Raw genomic sequence first — 9,666 nt, 5'->3', positions numbered from 1 at the left:
TTCAATCATATCTTCTTAATCACATATTTTTCGAAATAATTTTCAATCTTTTTGATTTCTAATTTCAAAATCTTTTTCAAAAATCACTTTATTTCTTTCCCAACTTTAATTTTCGAAAATCATTCTTCAATTTTTCAAAATTTCTTCAAAATCTTTCAATTTATTTTCGAAAATTCTTCCCCTCTTCTCACATCCTTCTATTTAAGGACTAACACTCGTCCACTATCAACAATTCGAACTCTATCTCTCTTGATAAGTTCCAATTCTTCTTCTTCTTCTACCTCCTCCTTCTATTCTTCTTTTCCTCTGACATCTCAAGGAATCTCTATACTGTGACAAAGAGGATTCCATATTTTCTTGTTCTCTTCTCTTTCATATGAGCAGGAGCAAAGACAAAAGCATTCTTGTTGAGACTGACCCTGAACCTAAAAGGACCTTGAAATGAAAGCTAAGAGAAGCTAAAGCACTACTCTCTGTAGAGGACCAAACAGAAATCTTCAAACAAGAAGAAGACATGGCAGCCAAAAATAACAACGATGCCAACAATGCAAGGAAGGTGCTGGGTGACTTTACTGCACCTACTCCCGAATTCTATGGGAGAAGCATCTCTATCCCTGCCATTGGAGCAAACAACTTTGAGCTTAAGCCTCAATTAGTTTCTCTAATGCAACAGAATTGCAAGTTCCATAGACTTCCATTGGAAGATCCTCATCAGTTTTTAGCTGAATTCTTGCAAATCTGTGACACTGTCAAGACCAATGGGGTTGACCCTGAGGTCTACAGACTTATGCTATTCCCTTTTGCTTTAAGAGACAGAGCTAGGATATGGTTGGACTCACAACCTAAAGAAAGCCTGAACTCTTGGGAAAAGCTAGTCAATGCCTTCTTGGCAAAGTTCTTTCCACCTCAAAAATTGAGTAAGCTTAGAATGGAAGTCCAAACCTTCAGACAGAAGGAAGGTGAATCCCTCTATGAAGCTTGGGAAAGATACAAACAATTGATCAGAAAGTGTCCTTCTGACATGCTTTCTGAATGGAGCATCATAGGTATCTTCTATGATGGTCTGTCTGAACTGTCCAAGATGTCATTGGACAGCTCTACTGGAGGATCTCTTCATCTGAATAAGACGCCTGCAGAAGCTCAAGAACTCATTAAAATGGTTGCAAATAACCAATTCATGTACACTTCTGAAAGGAATCCTGTGAACAATGGGACGAATTAGAAGAAAAGAGTTCTTGAGATTGAAACTCTGAATGCCATATTGGCTCAGAATAAAATATTGACTCAGCAAGTCAATATGATTTCTCAAAGTCTTTCTGGAATGCAAGCTGCACTAGGCAATACTAAGGACGCTTCATCTGAAGAAGAAGCTTATGATCCTGAGAACCCATCAATGGAAGAGGTGAATTACATGGGAGAACCCTATGAAAACACCTATAATCCCTAAACCCAAATCTCTCATGGAAGGATCAACAGAGACCTCAACAAGGTTTTAACAACAATAATGATGGAAGAAACAGGTTTAGCAATGGCAAGCCTTTTCCATTATCTTCTCGGCAACAGACAGAGAATTCTAAGCAGAGCCACTCTGACTTAGCAACCATGGTCTCTGATCTAATCAAAACCACTCAAAGTTTTATGACTGAAACAAGGTCCTCCATTAGAAACTTGGAGGCACAAGTGGGTCAGCTGAGTAAGAAAGTTACTGAACTCCCTCATAGTACTCTTACAAGCAATACAGAAGAGAATCCAAAAGGAGAGTGTAAGGCCATCAACATGGCCGAAATTGGAGAGGAGGAAGAGGCAGTGATCGCCACTGAGGAAGACCTCAATGGACATCCACTGGCCTCCAATGAGTTCCCTAATGAGAAACCATGGGAATCTGAGGCTCACACTGAGACCATAGAGATTCCATTGGATTTACTTCTGCCATTCATGAGCTCTGATGAGTATTCTTCCTCTGAAGAGGACGAAGATGTCACTAAAGAGCAAGTTGCTAAGTACCTTGGAGCAATCATGAAGCTAAATGACAAGTTATTTGGTAATGAGACATGGGAGGACGAACCCCCTTTGCTCACCAAAGAACTGGATGACTTGACTAGGCAGAGATTACCTCAAAAGAGACAGGACCTTGGGAAGTTCTCAATACCTTATACATTAGGCACCATGACCTTCGAGAAGGCTCTGTGTGACCTAGGGTCAAGCATAAACCTCATGCCTCTTTCTGTAATGGAGAAGCTAGGGATCTTTGAGGTACAAGCTGCAAGAATCTCACTAGAGATGGCAGACAATTCAAGAAAACAAGCTTATGGACTTGTAGAGGATGTTCTGGTAAAGGTTGAAGACCATTACATCCCTGCTGATTTCATAGTCCTAAAGACTGGGAAGTGCATGGATGAATCCATCATCCTTGGCAGACCCTTCCTAGCCACAGCAAAGGCTGTGATTGATGTTGACAGAGGAGAATTGATCATTCAAGTGAATAAAGAATCCTTTGTGTTTAAGGGTCAAGGATATCCCTCTGTAACCATGGAGAGGAAGCATGAAGAGCTTCTCTCAAAACAGAGTCAAACAGAGCCCCCACAGTTAAACTCTAAGTTTGGTGTTGGGAGGCCACAACCAAATTCTAAGTTTGGTGTTGAACCCCCACATTCAAACTCTAAGTTTGGTGTTGGGAGGTTCCAACATTACTCTGAACATCTGTGAGGCTCCATGAGGGCCCACTGTCAAGCTACTGACATTAAAGAAGCGCTTGTTGGGAGGCAACCCAATGTTATATTTATTTATTTTCCATTGTTATTTTATGTTTTCTATAGGTTGATGATCATGTTAAGTCACAAAAACAATTGAAAAAGCAAAAACAGAATGAAAAATAGAAAGAAAAATAGCACACCCTGAAGGAAAAGCTTGCTGGCGTTTAAATGCCAGTAAGGGCAGCAAATGGGCGTTTAACGCCCAGTCTGGCACCATTCTGGGCGTTTAACGCCAGAAAGGGGCACCAGACTGGCGTTTAACGCCAGAAAAGGGTAGTAGCCCAGCGTTTAATGCCAGGATTGGTAGAAAGGGCGTTTTACATGCCACTTGGTGCAGGGATGAGCTATCCTTGACACCTCAGGATCTGTGGACCCCACAGGATCCCCACCTACCCCACCACACTCTCTCTTCTTCACCCATTCACCAATCACCTCAATACCTCAGCCGAACCACAAAAGCCCCCTCCATCTCCTCTATTTCCTCTTCTTCTACTCTTTTCTTTCCTCTTTTGCTCGAGGACGAGCTAACCTTCTAAGTTTGGTGTGGTAAAAGCGTTGCTTTTTATTTTTTCATAACCATTTATGGCACCTAAGGCTGAAGAAACCTCTAGAAAGAGGAAAGGGAAGGCAAAAGCTTCCACCTCCGAGTCATGGGAGATGGAGAGATTTATCTCAAGGGTGCATCAAGACCACTTCTATGAAGTTGTGGCCATGAAGAAGGTGATCCCCGAGGTCCCTTTCAAACTCAAAAAGAGTGAATATCCGGAGATCCGACATGAGATCCGAAGAAGAGGTTGGGAAGTTCTTACCAACCCTATTCAACAAGTCAGAATCTTAATGGTTCAAGAGTTCTACGCCAATGCATGCATCACCAAGAACCATGATCAAAGTGTGAACCCGGACCCAAAGAATTGGCTTACAATGGTTCGGGGGAAATGCTTAGATTTTAGTCCAAAAAATGTAAGGTTGGCATTTAACTTGCCCATGATGCAAGGAGATGAACACCCCTACACTAGAAAGGTCAACTTTGATCAAAGGTTGGACCAAGTCCTCATAGACATTTGTGAAGAGGGCGCTCAATGGAAGAGAGATTCAAGAGGGAAGCCGGTTCAACAAAGAAGGCATGACCTCAAGCCCGTGGCTAGGGGATGGTTGGAGTTTATCCAACGCTCAATCATTCCCACTAGCAACCGGTCCAAAGCTACTATAGACCGGGCTATCATGATTCATAGCATCATGATTGGAGAGGAAGTAGAAGTTCATGAGATTATATCCCAAGAACTTTATAAGGTGGCGGACAAGTCCTCTACCTTGGCAAGGTTAGCCTTCCCTCATCTCATTTGTCACTTCTGTAATTCAGTTGGAATTAATATAGAGGGAGACATCCTCATTGATGAGGACAAGCCCATCACTAAGAAGAGGATGGAGCAAACAAGAGATCCCACTCATGGACATGAGGAAATTCCTCATCATGAAATCCCTGAGATGCCTCAAGGGATGCACTTTCCTCCACAAAACTATTGGGAGCAAATCAACACCTCCCTAGGAGAATTGAGTTCCAACATGGGACAACTAAGGGTGGAGCACCAAGAACATTCCATTCTCCTCCATGAAATTAGAGAAGATCAAAGAATCATGAGAGAGGAGCAACAAAGGCAAGGAAGAGACATTGAGGAGCTCAAGCACTCCATAAGATCTTCAAGAGGAAGAACAAGCCGCCATCACTAAGGTGGACCCGTTCTTTAATCTCCTTGTTCTTTATTTTTCTGTTTCTTGAAAATTATGCTTTATGTTTTATTTATGTTTGTGTCTTATGATCATTAGTGTCTTAGTGTCTATGCCTTAAAGTTATGAATGTCCTATGAATCCATCACCTTTCTTAAATGAAAAATGTTCTTAATTAAAAAAGAGAAGAATTGCATGAATTTTGAATTTTATAACAGATTAATTATTTTGATGTGGTGGCAATACTTTTGACTTCTGAATGTATGCTTGAATAGTGCATATGTCTTTTGAATTTTTTGTTCATGAATGTTAAAATTGTTGGCTCTTGAAAGAATGATGAAAAAGGAGACATGTTACTGAGGATCTGAAAAATCATAAAAATGATTTTTGAAGCAAGAAAAAGCAGTGAATTCAAAAAAAAAAAAGAGAGCAAGCAGAAAAAGCCAATAGCCCTTTAAACCAAAAGGCAAGGATAATAGAAAGGATCCAAGGCTTTGAGCATCAGTGGATAGGAGGGCCTACAGGAATAACATCCTGGCCTAAGTGGCTAAACCAAGCTGTCCCTAACCATGTGCTTGTGGCGTGAAGGTGTCAAGTGAAAACTTGAGACTGAGCGGTTAAAGTCGTGATCCGAAGCAAAAAGAGTGTGCTTAAGAACCTTGGACACCTCTAATTGGGGACTCTAGCAAAGCTGAGTCACAATCTGAAAAGGTTCACCCAGTTATGTGTATGTGGCATGGATGTATCTGGTGGTGATACTGGAAAACAGAGTGCTTTGGGCCACGGCCAAGACGCATAAAGTAGTTGTGTTCAAGAATCATCATACTTAACTAGGAGAATCAATAACACTATCCGGATTCCGAGTTCATATAGAAGCCAATCATTCTGAACTTCAAAGGATAAAGTGAGATGCTAAAACTTTTCAGAGGCAAAAAGCTAAAAGCCCCGCTCATCTAATTAATACTGATCTTCATAGATATTTTTGGAATTCATTGTATATTCTCTTCTTTTTATCCTATTTGATTTTCAGTTGCTTTGGGACAAGCAACAATTTAAGTTTGGTGTTGTGATGAGCGGATAATTTATACGCTTTTTGACATTGTTTTTAGTATGCTTTTAGTATGTTTTAGTTAGTTTTTATTATATTTTTATTATTTTTTATTTAAAATTCACTTCTCTGGACTTTACTATGAGTTTGTGTGTTTTTCTGTGATTTCAGGTATTTTCTGGCTGAAATTGAAGGACCTGAGCAAAAATCTGATTCAGAGGCTGAAAAGGGCTACAGATGCTGTTGGATTCTGACCTCCCTGCACTCGAAGTAAATTTTCAGGAGCTACAAAAGCCCAATTGGCGCGCTCTCAATTGCGTTGGAAAGTAGACATCCAGGGCTTTCCGGTAATATATAATAACAGTCCATACTTTGCCCGAGATTTGATGGCCCAAATAGGCGTTCCAAGTCAACTCAAGAATTCTGGCGTTTAACGCCGGAACTGGCACAAAAGTGGGAGTTAAACGCCCAAACTGGCACAAACGCTGGCGTTTAACTCCAAGAAAAGTCTCTACACATGGAAGCTTCAATGCTCAGCCCAAGCACACACCAAGTGGGCCCGGAAGTGGATTTTTACGTCATTTACTCATTTCTGTAAACCCTAGGCTACTAGTTCTCTATAAATAGGACCTTTTGCTATTGTATTTGGGGAATCTTTCAATCTTCGGATCATCTTTTGATCATGTTTTTATGATTGAACCCTCTTTGGGAGGCTGGCCATTCGGCCATGCCTACCTTGTTCTTATGTATTTTCAACGGTAGAGTTTCTACACACCATAGATTAAGGTGTGGAGCTCTGCTGTACCTCGAGTATTAATGCAATTACTGTTTTTCTTCTATTCAATTCAGCTTATTCTTGTTCTAAGATATCACTTGTTCCTCAACTTGATGAATGTGATGACTCGTGACACTCATCATCATCCTCACCTATGAACGTGTGCCTGACAACCACCTCCGTTCTACCTTAGATTGAGTGGATATCTCTTGGATTCCTTAATCAGAATCTTCGTGGTATAAGCTAGAATCCATTGGCGGCCATTCTTGAGAATCTGGAAGGTCTAAACCTTGTCTGTGGTATTCTGAGTAGGATTTAGGGATTGAATGACTGTGACGAGCTTCAAACTCGCGATTGTGGGGTGTTAGTGACAGACGCAAAAGAATCACTGGATTCTATTCCGACATGATCGAGAACTGACAGATGAATAGCCGTGCTGTGACAGAGCGCGTTGAACATTTTCATGAGAGGACGGGACTGTAGCCATTGACAACAGTGATGCCCAACATACATCTTGCCATGGAAAGGAGTAAGAAGGATTGGATGAAGATAGTAGGAAAGCAGAGAGACGGAAGGGACAAAGCATCTCCATACGCTTATCTGAAATTCTCACCAATGAATTATGTAAGTATCTCTATCTTTATTTTATGTTTTATTCATCTTTTAATTATTAATCCTCCATAACCATTTGAATCCGCCTGACTGAGATTTACAAGATGACCATAGCTTGCTTCATACCAACAATCTCCGTGGTATCGACCCTTACTCGCGTAAGGTTTATTACTTGGACGACCCAGTGCACTTGCTGGTTAGTTGTGCGAAGTTGTGATAAAGAGTTGAGATTGCAATTGAGCGTACCATGTTGATGGCACCATTGATGATCACAATTTTGTGCACCAAGTTTTTGGCGCCGTTGCCGGGGATTGTTCGAGTTTGGACATCTGGCGGTTCATCTTGTTGCTTAGATTAGGTATTTTTCTTTAGAATTTTTAAGAATGAATTCTAGAGTTTCAAGGTGATGTTCTTATCATCACAAAAGCTGATTGATTCTCATCAATTTAGCTGTTGAATGTAATGTCCTGCTGAAGCTTGGCTAGCCATGTCTAATTTCTTTAGACTAAAGCTTTAGACTAACATTGCATGATTCCTGGAATTCTTATTAAAAATTTTGAATCTCTTTATTTTCTTTTCCATATAATTTTCGAAAAATCACAAAATTTTTTTTTATAAAATCTTAAAATAAAAAATATTTTTATGTTTCTTGTTTGTGTCTAGTGTCTAATTTTATGTTTGGTGTCAATTGCATGTCCTTATTCTTCTAATTTTCGAAAATTACATGCATTATGTTCTTCATTGATCTTCAAGTTGTTCTTGATGATTTCCTTGCTCTGATCTTTAAATTCTCTTGTCTTGAGTGTTTTGTTGTTTCTCATATGCATTCTCAATTTGTTAGTGTCAATAGTATACAAACTTCTAAGTTTGGTGTCTTGCATGCATTGTTTATTTGATTTTAGTTGCATTTTGATTATTCCTCATCATTAAAAATTCAAAAAAAAAATTATTTGTGTCCTTTCAAGTCAATAATACAGAGAATTGAAGATTCAGAACATGCGGCAGAGCAATTACACAGAAAAAGCTGGGCGTTCAAAATGCCCAGTGAAGAAGGAAAACTGGCGTTTAAACGTCCAAAACTCCAACACATTCTCCATTACTGCGTAACAAATACTCATTTCATGCTCTTTCACTTTTTACAACTGAAACTAAAGAACCCTATTAGTATCCTGACTAAGAATAATAAGATAACCATAACTTGCTTCAAGCTGGCAATCTCCGTAGGATCGACCCTTACTCACGTAAGGTATTACTTGGACGACCCAGTGCACTTGCTGGTTAGTTGTGCGGAATTACATAGTGTGAGTGTAATTTTTGTGCACCAAGTTTTTGGCGCCGTTGCCGGGGATTATTTGAGTTTGAACAACTGATGGTGAATCTTGTTGCTTAGATTAGGAAAATTTTGTCTTTTCGGTCAAAGTCTTTTATTTTCTTTTCAAAAATTTTTCAAAAATATTATCTTTCTTTATTAATTTTTAGTTTTTATGTGAGTTTAGTGTCATGTTTTAAGTTTGGTGTCAATTGCATGCTTTTCTTTGTCTTTCAATTTTCGAATTGCATGTTCTTTGTTCATCTTTGACCTTCAACTTGTTCTTATCTATTTTCCTTATTTGATCTTTAGTTTATCTTGTTTTGTGTCTTTTCTTGTTTTTCTTGTGCTTTTTCAAACTATCAGTTTTCAAAAAATTTTATTTATTAAAAAAATACCTCTTTAAAACACGTTACATTTATAGCTCAATTGGCTAGAGCATTGTGTTTGTATTCTTGGTAATTGGGTATCTTCCTTTTAAAACTTTTTCAAAAATAATTTTTCTTTGATTAAATCTTGTGCCAAACTTTAAGTTTGGTGTTCTTTAGTTCGGTGTTCTTTAGTTTGGTGTTCTTTCTTTTGTTCTGGGTGTTCTTGTGAGTCTTCAAAGTGTTCTTGAGTTTTTGTGTTTTGATCTTAAAATTTTTAAGTTTGGTGTGCCTTGGTGTTTTCCCTCCAAAATTTTCGAAAACAAGGAGCATTGGATTTAAAAATTTCTAAGTCTTGTGTCTTTTGTGTGTTTTTCTCTTTCATAATAAAATTCAAAAATAAAAAATCTTTTCTAACTATTTTTAAGCAATTACTTCGAATTTGTTTCATAAAAATTCAGATTTCAATTTCAAAATTTTTCAAAATCTTATCCTTTTAAGATTTTTTTTAAAAAAAATCACATCTTTTTTAAAAATATCCTAACCACTTTCTCTCTCCTCACTTTTTCGAAAATCTTTATAAAATATTTTCAAATTTTTATTTTAGTTTTTATTTTATTTTATTTTATTATTTTAAAATTTTTTATAATAAAATAAATAAAATAAATCCACATCATCTCCCTTTCTCCATCATGGACCTAAGTGGAAATGAACAATCCAGAAAGACTCTAGGGTCATATGCTAATCCCACTACTGCTTCATATGGGAGTAGTATCTGTATACCCTCCATCGGAGTCAGTAGTTTTGAGTTAAATCCTCAGCTCATTATCATGGTACAGTAAAGTTGCCAGTATTCCGGTCTTGCACAGGAAGAACCTACAGAGTTTCTGGCACAGTTTTTACAAATTGCTGACACAGTACATGATAAGGAAGTAGATCAGGATATCTACAGATTATTACTGTTTCCATTTGCTGTAAAAGACCAAGCTAAGAGGTGGTTAAATAACCAACCTAAGGCTAGCATAAGGACATGGAAACAGCTGTCAGAAAAATTTCTGAATCAATATTTCCCTCCA

General features: G+C 38.4%; 1 non-coding gene across 1 annotated transcript; it reads right to left on the bottom strand.

The window, feature by feature from the left end:
- Positions 1–919: 919 nt before the first annotated feature.
- On the bottom strand, positions 920–1,027 carry LOC112704428 (small nucleolar RNA R71). The gene has a single exon (XR_003155053.1). It is a non-coding gene; the product is annotated as a small nucleolar RNA R71 (small nucleolar RNA).
- Between the last annotated feature and the right edge of the window lie 8,639 nt (positions 1,028–9,666).

This window comes from Arachis hypogaea, chromosome 7 (assembly GCF_003086295.3).
Source record: "Arachis hypogaea cultivar Tifrunner chromosome 7, arahy.Tifrunner.gnm2.J5K5, whole genome shotgun sequence".
NCBI lineage: Eukaryota > Viridiplantae > Streptophyta > Magnoliopsida > Fabales > Fabaceae > Arachis > Arachis hypogaea.
The sequence above is the reverse complement of the archived record's forward strand: the minus strand, read 5'-3'. Positions and strand labels throughout refer to the sequence as shown.